Genomic DNA, 15949 nt, shown 5'->3' on the forward strand with positions numbered 1-15949 from the left:
ACACCAAAATCATGTCGATACACCTTACCGACTGCGAGTAAAGCCACCCACGCTTTAACTTGACAGACTGTATGTAAGCGTACGGTTCTCAGTCTTAAATGTGTGCTATATTTAATAGGTTAACTCGATCTTAACCTACAAATGAATCTAACTCAACAGAACATAACGAAATTTTTCTGAACGCAACACAACTTAAATTAAGTGTTCCCGTTGTAACACAATAAAATTCATTTCATTGTACTACAGGTGGTTAAAAATTTAGACGCACATTACTCATTTGAAGAAACTTAGAACTACAAGTAGAATTGACCCCATTTCAATTAACCTGACAATGTTTGTATCAATTAAAATGTAGAATTGTAACTTAAACATGCAAATAAATAAGAGTTTTATTCAAAAATTTTTTCTCTATGATTTTCTCAAACTTAAGGGATATATTTATACTATCTTTCGTGTTTACATTTTATCTTGCTTTTTATCGTAAATAAATTGATTTATAGACCTACTTCAGTCTATTTTCTGCCTGCTATAACGTGTCCTTTTTTCTTCGAAGGAATGGTGCAAAGGGTTACGCTTACGTTTAAGACCTACATTCGTTTCCCTTTTCAACATCCAGCAAGAATCAGCCATCATGACCTCGTCCCATCTACCCTGATATCGTTGTTCCATCACTTTTATGTCTGGATGAAAACGTTCCCCTTGTTCTTCGCTGAAATCACCAACATTTTCTGGAAACTTATCCAGATGGGAATCTAGAAAAAGAATTTTTAAATTCATCAAGCAGCCTAACTTTTTGTAGTTTCTTATCATTTTCGCAACAATATTCTCGTAGTCTGGACTTTTTTTTACCGAGGAAATTTCCGTTTACTGCTTTAAAACTTTCCCAAGCGTCCATTTCAATTTTCGTCATGTGGCTCAAGAAATTAGTATTTCTATATCAATATTCAAATCTGTGGTCCATCAAAGACTCATTCTTTCAATTTAGCGTCTGAAACATTAGGGAATTGAAGGAATATATACTTATAGCATTGTCCACCTTTGTCGAACGCCTTGACAAAGTGCTTCATGAGCCCAGGCTTTATGTGGAGGGTCGGTAGTAAAATTTTTTCTGGATCAACGAGGCTTTAGTTGATGATATTATGCGAACCAGGTTTGAATGAATCTCTTAAAGGCCAATGTTTCTTGCTGTAATGATTGGCTCGATCTCTGCTATTCCACAGGCATATAAAGCATGGCTCTCTCGTGAAACCCGATTGTTGGCCTAATATTATTGTTATGATTTTGAGATAACCACAAATTTGCCATTTGTGATTCGTATTATTAACTTTTTCAAGAAGCATCTTAACATTGTTATATTCTTCTTTGATGAACGTTGAGTGAGCTATAGGGATAGGAGTGTAAGTATTCGTGTTATGCAGTAAAACAGCCTTAATGCTGCGTTTTGACGAATCAATGAAAAGTCGCCATTATTCGTCTCTGTACACATTTTTCTTCAAGTGGTTCATTAGTCCGTTAACGTCAGTGCAGTACGCTAAAGATGTCTCTTCGTCTTTAACGAAAAACTTTCTGAATTCTTTGTCCCTGTCGCGATAGAATGAAACTTTTGTCTTTGGCTCTAGAAGATTTCTTCTTTTTAGAAATGGAGCGGCAAATTCAGCGCCGTCTTTCGGTAATCCAAGAGTATATTCGGTAATCCATCAGAACTAGTTTCTGTTCGATCACTCGTTTCACTACCGTCTCCATGACGTTGACTGTGCACACATTAATGTACGAAATGTTATTTTTATTTTTGGCGTTGAACCCTTTGACGGAATTCATGCAAAAGTAGCAGTCCTTCGCAATAACGGGTTTTTTCCATGTGGTTGATGTAGAGTACTTGCGGTACTTTTCGTTGTTTGCATTTTTTAGACGATACAACATAAGTCTGCAGGAATTGCAAATGACGTGAGGAACCCATTTTATTTCTTGGTGCAGCAATTTACGGTCAAAACACATTTCGTAAAGACTTTTCACTTCCTCGTCGATTGATTTTCGCAAACTGCTAACTTCATATTTACTGCATATGTAACAGAATGAATCTGAGACTCTACACCAACTCTACACCAACTGAGACTCTACACCAACCAAGTGAACCATTGATGAAGAGCTACGGTTGCATGATGACGACGTCGGAGAGCTCGCTTTCCCACCCTGACCAGACGCCGATACTGGGGTTTTCCCCTGCATTGTAAGACACTTTTTACCTGTGTCTACCATGACGGCATGAACGCCGTTTACCCAGGGACTCAGCCAATGTGGATCCGTTGTCCACCGTCACCACGTGGGGGCGCCCTGGTCACAGACACAGACGAATAATGCTAGCAACAAGAGGTTACGAAACTCCAGACATTTACTGCTATTAATGTCAAATCATGAAAGTACGCAAGAACAGGGTTGCCAGCGTAATCGGTAAGGTTAGGTCAGGTTTCGTCAGGTTAGGATAGGTTAAACCTCTATGTAGGTTAAGCCGAAGCTGAATGAAACGGTACCGTAAACACAACGGGACAACACAATCAGTTTAATTGTGTTTCGTTAGGTTAGGTTAGGTTAGGTTAGATTTATTTCTAAGTTAGGCTCGAGTTGACCCATTCGATGTAGCACACATTTGCTACTGGGAAAATATGCTTCCAGGGCTTTACGTGTTGTTCAATAAATTTCTGTTAATTCAGGTTAGGTGAGGTAAGGTTCTGTTGGGTAAAGTTATGTTATATAAGTTGATACCAGGCAAGGGTTGATCCTTCACAGTTGTCGAAATGTTTTTGAAGTGAAAATTTGCATCACTGGCATTATTTTGAAATTTTTTTTGCCTCAGTGCATGATTTTTCGTCATTTTTTGAGGTTATGGCTCAACCATGACGTGATGGGTGATTTTTGATACCGAATTTGAATTCAGCGCCCCAAAATCCATAGGAATACGTGTGTTGATACCAGATCCTCACACTTTTTTTTGTGAGGCTGTGTAATTTAACTATCGGAAAATTACGGAAAAGGAATTTCTGAAGAAAAGGCTGAGAATTGCATACCCTTCAAGTGTAATCTTGAAAATTAAATAACTTGTAATTCCACATTTTTCCTATTCAAGAATACGCAGCTTTTCCTCCATATTTTTTTGTCGGAGATTCTGAGAAGAGAGGATAAGTTACGCAAACTCTCAACAGAAATTGAACGAATTAACCGATTTTATTCTTTCTTTTTTTAATCGTCTCGTCATTATCTAATGCATCTAATGCAGAATATTGAATCTAAATTTCTTGATATTTTAATCATTCTTAATTTCTCTCAACCGGCTCTTATCTCTAACAATAGAAAGGTAGAGTGAGGCATGACAGTCACTCAATCAAATCTTGAGCTCGATCATGGGTTTTTACGATATTTTAAGTATCGCCGAACATATAACACTCTAGTTTCATTCGGATATGAGCGCCCATCATTACTTTCACCATGGGTACACTCATGGTGGCCGTTTGCTACTTCCCAGGCGCACAAAATGCATCAAATTTTCAATTAATAACAATAAAACAAGAACCAGACCATTTTTCGAAAAATCCCTCTTCGAGGGATTGTATTTACCCACTAAGATCATGTGGTTATAATATGAGATAAAAAAATCCATAACTGTGGAAAAATCCTGTCATTTGTAAATGCATAGGCTAATTTTCAAGTCTGAGGAAGCACCTTAAGACTTTACATTTTATATTCTTCAAGATAAAACGACAGAAATTGACACATCATTTACCAATATTTTTAATAGTTATAAAATCAATAAATTTTAAATGTTTTCAATTCAATTATTGAACCTTTGGTGCTTTTAATTTAAATTTATTAAATTTTTATTACCAAATTTTCAAAAATTGCAAGTATTAATGCTTTTAGCTAGAAACAAATTTGTAGATTTATCAAGTTTCAATTTAAAATTATTTAACTCTGAACGTTATAAATTAAAATTTGTTTAATTTTTCAACTCTTGATTTCTAAAGTATATAAATTTGAGAAAATTGTAACATGAAAACAATTAATTTTTTATATTTTAAACTAAAAGTATAGATTTTAAATTCTTCTAAAGGTGACCAATTTTTAAAATGCAACAATTTAAAATTAAAAATACTTTTGAAACTTAAAATTTCCCACACTCAATATTTCTTCAACACTGGCGGACTAAAAAAATTACATTTATATTTTCTTAGTGCTGCAAACCTTTCGCCTGATAGCAGGATAATTATAACATTTTAGCATTTATACTTTTAAATTTTCTTCTTACAAAATTCACTTACTTATAAAATATTAATACAAGAACCACTTACATTTTCTTCATTGAATGAAGTACGCCTACGTTTTTTCCGATTTCGTACACAGTTGAGGAAAGTACAGCCACATTTGTATCCTCCAGGTACTTTTTATAACCCGGTAACAAGCGGTGAATTCAGAAAAAATAAGAATTTGTATTTTTATGAATATGCGATTTTTCCTCCGTCTAAAAATCCCCCAACGGGAACAGAAAACGTGAAAATCCTATTCCCCCCAATCGACTTAGTGAAATTTAACGAAAGCATTTATTTAACCTATTTTTCATTAAAAAATCTTTTTATAATTTATAAATTCGAAAAATATTCAAATTTATATTTATTTATATTTCAATAATTTATCCAAGCGTCTTAAAAAATGCAACAAAGAAATCTATGTAAATGTGTGAATTTAAATAATTTCAACTCTAGAGAGGCAGAGTTGAATTGGTGAGAATTAGAATTTCAGAATCTACATTCCGCATGAAGGAATTAAAACAACTTATTACGCATATTTTGTGAATTTATGAGGAGGGATTAAATAAAATAAAAATATGACCATTTCTGAGGAATAAAAATATCTCTGTGAGGTGCGTTACGAGTACAATTAGAAGGAATTAAATGTATTGAAAACACGTTCTCTTTGGGAGAATAGAAAACTGTGTGGCGATCGCTATGGAAATAGAAGTGAATAAGTTTAGCAAGTATCTTATTCTTATTGTGGCATTTTAGATAGATGGAAAAATCGCGCATTCAAAATAATAGTATTATCTTCACTTTTGCGCTGAAATTTAAAAATATTAACTTTTTTCTACGCTTATTGCCGGGAATGTTCACCTCTTCTACGTCTACCACTACTACTATCACCTTCCCCAAATAACAAAATGTCGACACTAAGTCCTCATGTTGCATGCAAAATGTGCAGAATAGTCGATACATTGAGATGGTGAAGATACCGACACATGTAACCTCATAAGTGTTGCATTTGTGGATACGTTGTATCGACACAGCGTGTCGTCATACTGCTCTTACAATGCAACCGCATATCCGACGCGTTGTCTTGACACGCGCGTGTCGTTAAACAGCCCTGGCATAAATATGATAATTGTAAACATTTCATTATTAATTCAGGGGCCCGATTTAATGAGGGGGCTAAAACTCCTGCTATAGGTCTGTCGTTTTCTCGGGAAAACGGTAAAAATATCATCGAGAAAATGATGGTGTGCCGTTGCAGGGTGGCCCTGTATATTGTAATAGGTAGGTTATAATAGGTACATTACAAACATTACTTACCAGTGTTATTATTCTAAGCCGACCAGAATGAAACTTAAACACTTTTGGTGACACAAACAAAATCGACGCCGACGTGACTTGCAACTTCGCTCCCGTCATACACATGTAATCTCTTTGTCGCCGGCCGGGGCTCGCCATATTTCATCGAATGATCACGCGTGCGCCGACAAGACGGGAAAGATTTTTAAAATAGCGTACGTTTTTTCAATTATATGAATTATGTATAATACATACATTGTGAATTACTAGATCACATAGTTTTATATATGAAAAATTTAATTTCGTACATTAATTTTGTATGATGAAACCCTTCTACAAAACAAAATTTTTCAATTAGAATTCGAACTCAAGTAAAATAATATCGACTGCTTCATATAATATAGAATTAAATTTGGTTGAGTCCGTATAAAGGAGTCAGGTTTCAATTAACTGAATTATGATTTAATACGGAATAACACAATTGTTTAATTTCGTAAATTTTATTACAAGTCTGTTTTTATCGATTTTAACATTTTAACGTTTTGCGTGGCAAAGTTCTGTCCTTGATGTTTAAGAAAAACTTTGAAAAAATTTGAGCTAAGTCCTTCTTTTAGCTTACGAGATTTTTTATTGCCGCGCGCGCACTCGACTTGAGTCGACCGACGCCCTCGTACCGACCACAGTTGTCTAGAATAGGAATGTACTGTTCATAATCGGCCACAGGTCGTATTCTTTAACCGACTTTAGAAATTGTTTCAGAAATGCTCGGCATTGAATTTGTAAGAGAATTTTTTCTTGAGATTTTTAAATTGTTGTCACTAAGCAACTGTATATAAACAAATAAAGTGAAAAAATTGGCCATTTCAGCTTTGTGAATTATTATCTCAAAAAAAAAAATACAGAAAGAGACTTATCAGCAGCATTCTTATTGAAAGAATTGTTTACCTTTTCATAAAGAAATGCTAGAAATATGCTTTTTTTCTAAATAATTACTTTCGCTTTGACTTTGTAGTTGTAAAAAAATGAATAAGGAAACCTCAGAAAGAATCTTTTTTGAAGTAGTATTGCATTGTTTTAAATACTTCTTTGCTTGTTTTCTAATTTTAAAAAATAATAAATTTAAACAGAAAAGCTATTTTACACAAGAGACAGAAACATAGAATGGAAAAAAGTATACACAAAAAAAGAGATTTTTTAAAATATGATTCGTAATAAAGTTTATTCATTACTTTTTCATAACTAAAAAGGCAAAGAAAAATTTTACATTAAAAAAACAGCAATTTTCTTGCACTGTTCTAAGAGAAGGCAGTTCCAGCCAATCAAAAATTAAAATTTTTCAAAAAACAGGAATTTTCTCGTTATAATTTAGAAGAAAATAATTGAAAAAGTCCTTTGAATAATTGTATAATTTTCGGAAATACCTTAGAAACAATATTATACCATAATTCGTAATGTGTTTCAAAATGACTGGGGTGTTAAGACATCCCACCTTGTGGTAAATGAGACTCTGTCTCACCTTGTGGTGTGAGGGTTAATCGGCACAAAGCCCAAAACTCAAAGGGTCCCAAGATAAGGTCCACCGAAATCAGTATAATGGAGGTATCAGCTCTAGAAGTTCACTCGGTCATTTTCCTTACTCGGAAGAGTGGTTTCGGTTATTTGACTGAATTTTTAATATGTTACGCGTCTCGGCGTCCTCAACAAATGTCTCAATGGGCACAACGCCCTAAACTCAAAGGGTCTCAAGATAAGGCTCCCCGAAGTCAGTATAATGGGGGTATCGGCTCAACAAGTTCACTCGGTCATTTTCCTTACTCGGAAGAGTGGTTTCGGTTATTCGACTGAATTTTTGATATGTTACTCGCTTCGGCGTCCTGAACAAATGTTTCAATCGTCACAAAGCCCAAAACTCAAAGGGTTCCATGATAAGGCCCGCCGAAGTCAGTGTGATGGGGGTATCGGCTCTACTCGTAAACTAGGCCATTAACTCTTATTGGAAACGTACCCCCAATATAGAGTAAATGAAAGGATTAAAAAAGAATGGTCGTTGCTGCTTGCATAATCATTACCCAGAGATTATGACGCGGAGGTGCCGCCTTTCACGGAAGGCAATCATCAACTTACGACTAAAATTGCCAATCACGCCCGCATGGTAACTATGCACCGATGGATAGTTTAAGCTTGAAATGGGCACGTAAGACGGACTCATTCCAAGGGCTCACGTCGTAAATTTAAAAGATTTTTACTTGATAGCTGGAACCTTGGTAAATAAATATCGAGTACCTCTACAAATCATGGATAAAACTGTTGCCCTAGCGCGAGAGATTAAAACTCGATTGAATGACGTGAATGTGGTACAAGCATTAGTTGAGGCTGAAAAGACATTCCTGAGTTTCCTCGATTAGATTTTTAATATTTATGTCTATTGACGCTCGGCCCATACCAACTTGAATTAGCTCCTTCATATGTTCAGGACAGATTCGAACATGAAAGTACTGATATCTTAGAACTTGATATAAACAGAGATTTACTAGGCTTCTTGAGGATCAGAATATACTCTCGATTTAGAAATTCTACTCGCTATCAATTGTGGATATTTTTTCGAGTAGACGTTGAAAACGATAAAGTCGAAAATGGAGAGGATGAAACTGTATTAGGATATTATTGTACCTGCAAGGCTGGGGCAAGAACTTTGGGTTGCTATGCACATACTGCGAGTATTCTGTTGTTCTTTGGGTAGGTTCGGCATCAACGGTACATAAAATAACCTAGTACAATGCTCCTTCGATACATTCAGGATGCCGGCAATAGGAATTTAATGAATGATGATAATGGCGCAGACGTAGGAGAATTGATAGTCGATGGTGAAGAATAGACATTAGCAGAATAATGCAAAAGATTAGAAAGACTAAAAGTACTAGACAGACTTAAAAGACTACAAAGTGTAAAAAGACTAGAAAAAACCACATTATGACTAGTGTATGGTCTGAATAATAGCATAAGTATCTCTAAACTAAACGACAATACAAAAAAATATATAAAACTTGATTTAGCAAATCAAAAACATGAGAACTTGGAAATCTAGAACAAGAAAAAACATAATACTGAAGAACTTTATAACTATAACGACTTTGCAACCTCCACGTGGTAATCTCTGGTAATGATAATGCAAGCGGCAACGGCCATTCTTTTTTAATTCATTCATTTACGTTATATTGGCGGTACGTTTCCAATAAGAGTTAATGTTCTAGTTTACGAATAGAATTGATGCCCCCATCGTACTGACTTCGGGGGAGCTTATCTTTGAAACCTTTGAGTTTTTGGCTTTGTGCCCATTGAGACATTCGTTCAGGATGCCGAGACGCGTAACGTACCAAAAATTCAGTCAAATCACCAAACCACTCTTCCGAGTAAGGAAAATGACAGAGTGAACTTGTAGAGCCGATACTCGCATTATACTGACTTCGGGGAGCCTTATCTTGGGACCCTTTGAGTTTTGGGCTTAGTGCCTATTGAGACATTTGTTCAGGATGCCGAGACGCGTAACGTATCAAAAATTCAGTCAAATCACCAAACCACTCTTCCTAGTAAGGAAAATGACCGAGTGAACTTGTAGAGCCGAAACCCCCATTATACTGACATCGGCGGGCCTTATTTCGGGACCCTTTGAGTTTTGGGCTTTGTGCCCATTGAGACATTTGTTTAGAATGACGAGACACGTAACATATAAAAAATCAGCTAAATTAACGGAAACCACTTTTTCCATAGGCGTGTTACGGGGTTCTTTCTGAAAACAATGATAAATTGTTGAGACAATTTTTTAAGTGGTGAGATGTTGAAAATAATATTTTATTCGTATACTCTAGCTTGTTGTGAATAGGAATGTTGAGTTTCAATACTTCCAGCTGATGGTAAGTCTCTTTCTGTATTTTTTCTTCAGATAAAAATTCACTAAGCTGAAATAGCCAATTTTTTCACTGTGTTTGTTTATATGCTGTTGCTCAGTGACAACAATTTAAAAATTTCAAACCAAAATTCTCTTACAAATTTAGTGCTGAGCATTTCTAAAAAAAATTCCAATTCGGTTAAAAAGTACGACCTTTGAGGGATTAAGAACAGTAAATTCCTATTCTAGACGACCGTGATCGGGACGAGCACGTTGGTCGACTCGAGTCGACTACGCGCAAGGAAATAAAAAATTGCTTACAAATCTTAAACAAAAAGAACGATTTAACTCAGATTTTGTCAAAGCTTTCAATAAACATCAAAGAACAACTTTGCCACTGGAAGTTTTCCATCTACGAAACTTCTCTGCAGACTTTTGTCCATCAAAGTCTGAAGGAACGATTTTTGACAGTTATGGTTTGCAATAATTTTTATAGTGCAAATATAAATAATAAATCTGCTTTTAACACATAATTGGCATCAGCAGAGGTTTTTCTATCTGGGAAAACAATACGAAATCATTTCGTCGAACAGAAACTGAGTTTTCATTCGGTTTGTAAAGTTTCAAAGTTCCTCAAGACTGTCCTGCAGGGGGTGTTTGAGAATTGAAAATGACCTAAGAATATATCTTTTTGCCAAAAAACAAAAACGTTTCTTTAGAGGAGGTGCACAAGTTTCTGCTACCATAACGTTAATTGAGGTCCTTTTTCTATAACATATAGCTAGTCTTAAAGCCTTATTGCGAACTTTTTCTGATTTTTCAAAGAATTTTTCATATTCAAAAGTAAAGGGAAGAGAGCCGCAATCTATAGAGCTGCTGATGGATGTATCATATACTCTTAAAAGAACAAATGGATTAGCTTCCCAGTAGACTCCCCTGAGAACTCTAAGGATTTTTAAAATCTTACGGCATTTTTTGTCATATAAACAAAGTGGGTGTCAAAGGAAAATCGGTAATCTAGTATTATTCCTAGGAATTTTACAATTTCTGAGAGATAAATACGAATGTTATTTGAGGTGAGAGAAAGTGAAATGCTACTGAAATCTAAATTAAATTTTGAAAACAGAACTAGGGGCGAAAAACCAACATTGTGCGTACTTAGAGGTCCGTACTGAGTCGGCAAAGTCACCCCATGCCAATCCTCATGGAGGGGAAAATGGCTCAAAATTGCGTATTTTCGAGTAAAAAGCTTAAATAATTGTGCGGTCTCTGGGTCATGTCTGCCTACGAGCACACGAGCGTCTGTGCCACCTCTACACTGAAGCTGGACCGCCCCCCCCCCCCGGTCGCCGGTCTCCTTCTCCCCTCTGGCCTGAACAAACACTCAGGGCCAATAGGGGGACAACTTCCCACTTGTGAGACCCTCGATGTTGTAAAGTTTAAACAAGTTGAGTGTGACTTACCTGAGATTGAGCCCACTGATCTCAGCTCAGATCAAAGGTATCTTTATGAGATATCAGATGCCATAGGGTGCGGAGCGTGCTCTCCTGAGCTGGCCTCCCTTAAGATAGGCCCCATCAACATGGATCGCTGGCTAACAACTGCAAATAGAATTCTGAGATTATACATATCAACAAAAAGACCCACAAACAAACTGCAAGTATTAGTTGAATACTTACTCACAGTATACGTACCTCAGTGGTTCCACATCAGAAGGGAGAAGTCTATCGCTAATGTGAGTCGGCACCTCTTCGAAACTATCAAATTGTCAAGGTTTCTTCCTCTGAAGTACCGAAATGTGGTAAACATTTCCATTCAGACAAACGGCTTCTCTGCCATGCCAGAAAATATACTTCTTGGAATGGTAACCGAGCCTAGGCTTACCGTTCACCAAGACGCACTCACCAAAATCCTGGAAGCAAAACATACGCAACAGACAACTGCTAGATACAATATTGTGCCAAAAATTAATTTTGGATCTAATGATTACACAGAAAGGATGGATTGGGAACAGACAGATGTTTCACTTACCGTACCTCCAGTTTTAATGTCTATAAGAGAGGATGAACTTACCGCTAAGCTATCTATGGCCGATGGCTTGGTACCAGACTAGGACTTTACATCTTTCCCTTGTCACACAGTAACGGTGGAAAGAACTGTTAGACTGGTAACAGACGTGTTAAGACAAGGCATCGGTCCCGAGGCTCGGGACCGACAGATACGCGCCACACTTCTTTCTCGAAAGACTGTCAACTTATTTGACACTAAGAAAGACTTTGTGGGTCTAATTAATGACTCGAAGTAGTAGAACTCAGTGAGATATGAGCTGCACAAGTATTTAAGCGTTTTACTCGAAAATACGCAATTTTGAGCCATTTTCCCCTCCATGAGGATTGGCATGGGGTGACTTTGACGATTCGGTACGGACCTCAAAGTACCCTCTGATGACTTTTCATCGTAAAGTCACCCTTGGAAGGCATCGGTATCGATTTTAAGCCCATTTTTGCAAAATCTTAAATTTTAGTGCTTTTTAGTGAAATTTCGAGATTTCACCCTCAAAGAACAGATTGAAGATATTATCCGATTTCAAAATTTCAAAGTGCGCTGAGTTTCGGATTGGACTGGGACACTTTTCCGCACCCAGGCGTTTCGTGGGCGCACAATGTTGGTTTTTCGCTCCAGCCTGCTACAGAGGATAGCGATACCGTCCGCAAATTCAATTATAACGCAGTCATTAGGGATGAGCAAATAAATTTTTCTTTTATACATTGGAAAGAGAATTGAACTGAGTATACTTCCCTGTGGGAGGCCCACTGTGTTAGTTCTTGGACCTACTAGTTCGCCATTGATTTGAAAAAAAATATTTTTGCACGCACTGGAATTGTACAAGAATCCAGTAATGGATTCAGGGATGTCTAGCTCCCGAAGGTCTTGCGCGATTATCTGAGGGACGACGCTCGGGCAGGCTCCCTTTACATCCAGAAAAAGACTGCACGTGACCTCTTTGTTGACAAAACCTTTCCAGACTTCTGTTGCCAGTATAGCCAAATTGTCGGCGCAAGACCTTCTCTTCCGGAAACCGAATTGTGAAGGGGATAAAATTAGGTTGTGTTCAAGATGCCAGATAAGTCTATTGTATATAAGTTTTTCCATATGTTTAAAGAGACAAGAGGCAAGCGAAATGGGACGGAATTTATCAGGGGTTGATTTCGGTATGCAAATGACCAAAAAGTTGTTCCGTCAAGAGGGTAATAGCCCGAAGCTCATTATATTATTGTAGATTTCGAGGAGGGTAGATCTTACTGTAGGGAATCTGTCATCAAAAACCGTCAGACGAAATAATTCTTCAATCACAAGGTGTAAGTTGGACCTGTCTGCCTGCCGAATATGAAGTCACGACCGTTTGAGTGAATCTGTTTTTAAAACATTTTACAACTCTAAAGAGTCTTGAATAGGAGGCATTCTATCAAATGAATCGCAGAATATACTGAAAAAATTTCTTTGTGTATGGACTGAATTAGAATTGATGGCTGAGATGGAATTAAATAGCATTGACCAAGTGTTGGACAGAATGAAATTATCCGGAGAGGGAACTCTGTAAACAGAGACGATCAAGAGCTCTCCCTCGGAATAGTTAATAGAAACAGCTAAGGTTTCAAGACTGTTTTCTGAGTTAATGATCGTAGAGATTCCTTTTCTGATGGCTATTGCGAGGCCTCCGCCTCTATTGGATAATCTATTAGCTCTGATTAAATTGAAATTATTTAATGAAAAATTTTTATCAGGTTTATAAAAATGTTGCAAAGTAAAAGTATGTCAAAGTCGTCGGAGATATTTTGAAGGTCTCCCTTCTTATTCAATAACCCGTAACAATTCCACTGCACAATTTTTAATTCACTTATTTCAGTCATTTTTCTATGTCTAGGTCTTACTTTTTATTAAGATTCGCGGAGCCAGATTACCCTACTGAACTGTTTCTATTTTGGGATGTCAGCAAAAAATTAGAGAGAGATTTAACATTATTCGAGATGCTGTAAAGAAAATTATCTCTTTCCTCTGCATTTCAAGAGATATCAGATGTTTGTGGGTGCCTGTTTTGTTTGCTTTCAGAATGGATTTAGGGCGTGTACCTATAATTTCGGAATAAGATCGAGTTGGGGTGGTGTAGTCGTAATCCAAAAAGGAAGGAGCGGGGACCTCGTTGAAATCGGGATGCTCGGAGAACTTTACAAATGAGTTTGATTGACGAGAAACAGGCCCATTCCTGGACTGTTTTTTGGGTCTGACAACCTCCTTTGCTTCGGCAAAAGAAACTCCGTGTTTGGCAGCATAGGCCCGAAATTGTTTTTGAAATAGCCATTCAGGACAATTTTGCGAGGTTGGAAGATGATTTCCGTTACAATTGCAGCATTTAAGGGCACCGTCCACGTTTGGACAGGGTTCCTGTTCGCTGTGGGTGTTTGAATCACCACACTGTTTGCAACGAGTAGATGAACGACAATTTGTGCTAATGTGTCCGTATCTTAGACACTTGAGACACATTTTCACTTGTGGGGTATAGATCTGAACTGTTGTTGCAGACTTAAAGATTGCAATTCTGTTTCAGGTAGGGTTGTGCCTTCAAAAGTTATCTGGACGGAGGTAGAGGGCGTAATTTATTGGGGACCCATATCTTTATCCGTTATTTTCCGATCGAGACGAAGAACATTAATCGCGGAGGTCTTGTCTCTGAGGTAGCCAAGGATCTGTAGGTTGTCTGGAATTTCCTTTTCTGACAGTTCAATGGGGACATATTTCTCGACACCTTGACGGGTTACGAAACCTGCAGAGACAAAAGCAAATAGCCCTTTATTTTTTAAAGTTTGTGAGTCGTTCAGGATTCTATTCGCGTCTTTGTGCGATCTGAGAGTTACGCATAATTTCCCGAATCCCTGACTATCTACATTTAGCACGGCTTCTTTTTAGAGAAGAGTGAACGCTTTACCGTAGGCCATGACATTGAGATCTTGTTTGGCTCGCTTGGAGGCACGGTCTCTTTCAATTATGATCTTGCATGCACCCTTCTGTTTGTCGCTATAACGGAGGCGTGTGTATGGGCTTTTATCGTTCGTGTTCATGTCGTGAGTGTTTTTGTTCTGTTAGTTTTCCATGCGAGAGTGTAATTGTGTGTGTAATTGTTTTTGGTGTGTTTCAGTTTTTGAATTGTTTGGATGTTGTGCTTGAAATGTTGGAACGTTTGAGTGTTGTGAATTTACTTAAATAGGGATTTTGGCTGTTTCCATAGGATCACTGTCGTCCGCTGGAAGCGGTGTGGAATTAGCTTTATCGAAATCTAGGGTCTTGTAGCGCTTGATTTCCCTTTCTTCTTGAGAATCCATACCACGATCGCGTGATTTGGATTTTTGGAAAAGGGACAAAAAACCGTCAATAGCTACCTTCTTAGCACCGGGATCAGGTGGGTAGACAGGGGTCCCTGCCTCCGAGTCATTGCGTACCATCCCGTTAGTTGCCATTGTCTGGCTTTATCAGCGAATCCGGAAAAGTTCGCGAAAATTGCAGCACACGTGCTCGCGCACGCCAAAAGGACCGACACCGATCCATTTCGGTTAAGTCCGCCAAAGAACGCGAGTCTTGGGAAAGAATAACGTGCCGTGACAGGATTTTTTGATCACAAGGATCAAGTGCTTTGAGACACTCTAGAAAATTATAGTTTCACTTCGCGTAGACTTCGTTTGCTCACAAATAGCACGAGTGATACTACTCACGTACGACCGCCATAAAGGTTTGCGCCGAACTCATATCAATACCCGCCAATCATGCATGCCTATTGTCGATTGTACGCCAACAAAAAATTGCACACATGTAAAATAAGTGATGTCGTGAGTGGAGAAGCAGGCCGATTTGAGCCAAACTACGAGAACGACTTTAACCCCACATTGTTTTACATGGTGAAGATGCAAGACGGTTCTCGGCAACGAGCACAGATTCTTCTTTTGGGCGGTAAGTATTTTCTTTCAAATGCATGTCGACGATTTTCACGAAAATTTTTTACTGGGAAAACTGTACATCGCGTTGAAAAAATCTTTGTGTTAGTTTCCCTTCTAGAAATAATAAATTGAGAACAATAAAAAGCGATAGAACTAATATCTCCATCGTTCCGAATCTTGTTTCTTAATTGTGCCAAAACGATTGACAATGATTAAGCATTTTGCATTTCCAATTGTTTCGAATCGGGTACTTAGAATTTGGTACATAATGGACAGCACTTTCGTGTGGCCGGAATTATTTTAAAACAGTTGTTTACTTTTTCGGAATAATACCAATTTTAAACAGTATATATTACGTCAGAAAGTAAATAATAATTTTATAGATAACTTTTACCAGATTAAAGTGGTGCTTCGATAAAAAATGTGTTAATAGTAGTAAACATTGAAAATATAAAATAAGGTATGCGATAAAAATAAAAAAGTTG

The 15949-nt window shown here is 37.4% G+C and overlaps 1 protein-coding gene across 7 annotated transcripts in view; it reads right to left on the reverse strand.

Moving 5' to 3' along the window:
• The window catches only part of LOC117169108 (acetyl-CoA acetyltransferase, mitochondrial), a 260337-nt gene that overhangs the window by 209311 nt on the left and 35077 nt on the right, over positions 1-15949 (reverse strand). The window contains exon 1 of one of the 7 annotated variants that reach the window (XM_033355263.1): positions 5613-5691. The exons of the other annotated variants lie outside the window; for them this stretch is intronic. The gene's annotated coding sequence lies outside the window, so the exon portion shown is untranslated. Of the gene's footprint in view, positions 1-5612; positions 5692-15949 lie in introns of those variants that run through there. 7 annotated transcript variants of the gene reach the window in all.

This window comes from Belonocnema kinseyi, chromosome 3 (assembly GCF_010883055.1).
Source record: "Belonocnema kinseyi isolate 2016_QV_RU_SX_M_011 chromosome 3, B_treatae_v1, whole genome shotgun sequence".
Lineage (NCBI taxonomy): Eukaryota > Metazoa > Arthropoda > Insecta > Hymenoptera > Cynipidae > Belonocnema > Belonocnema kinseyi.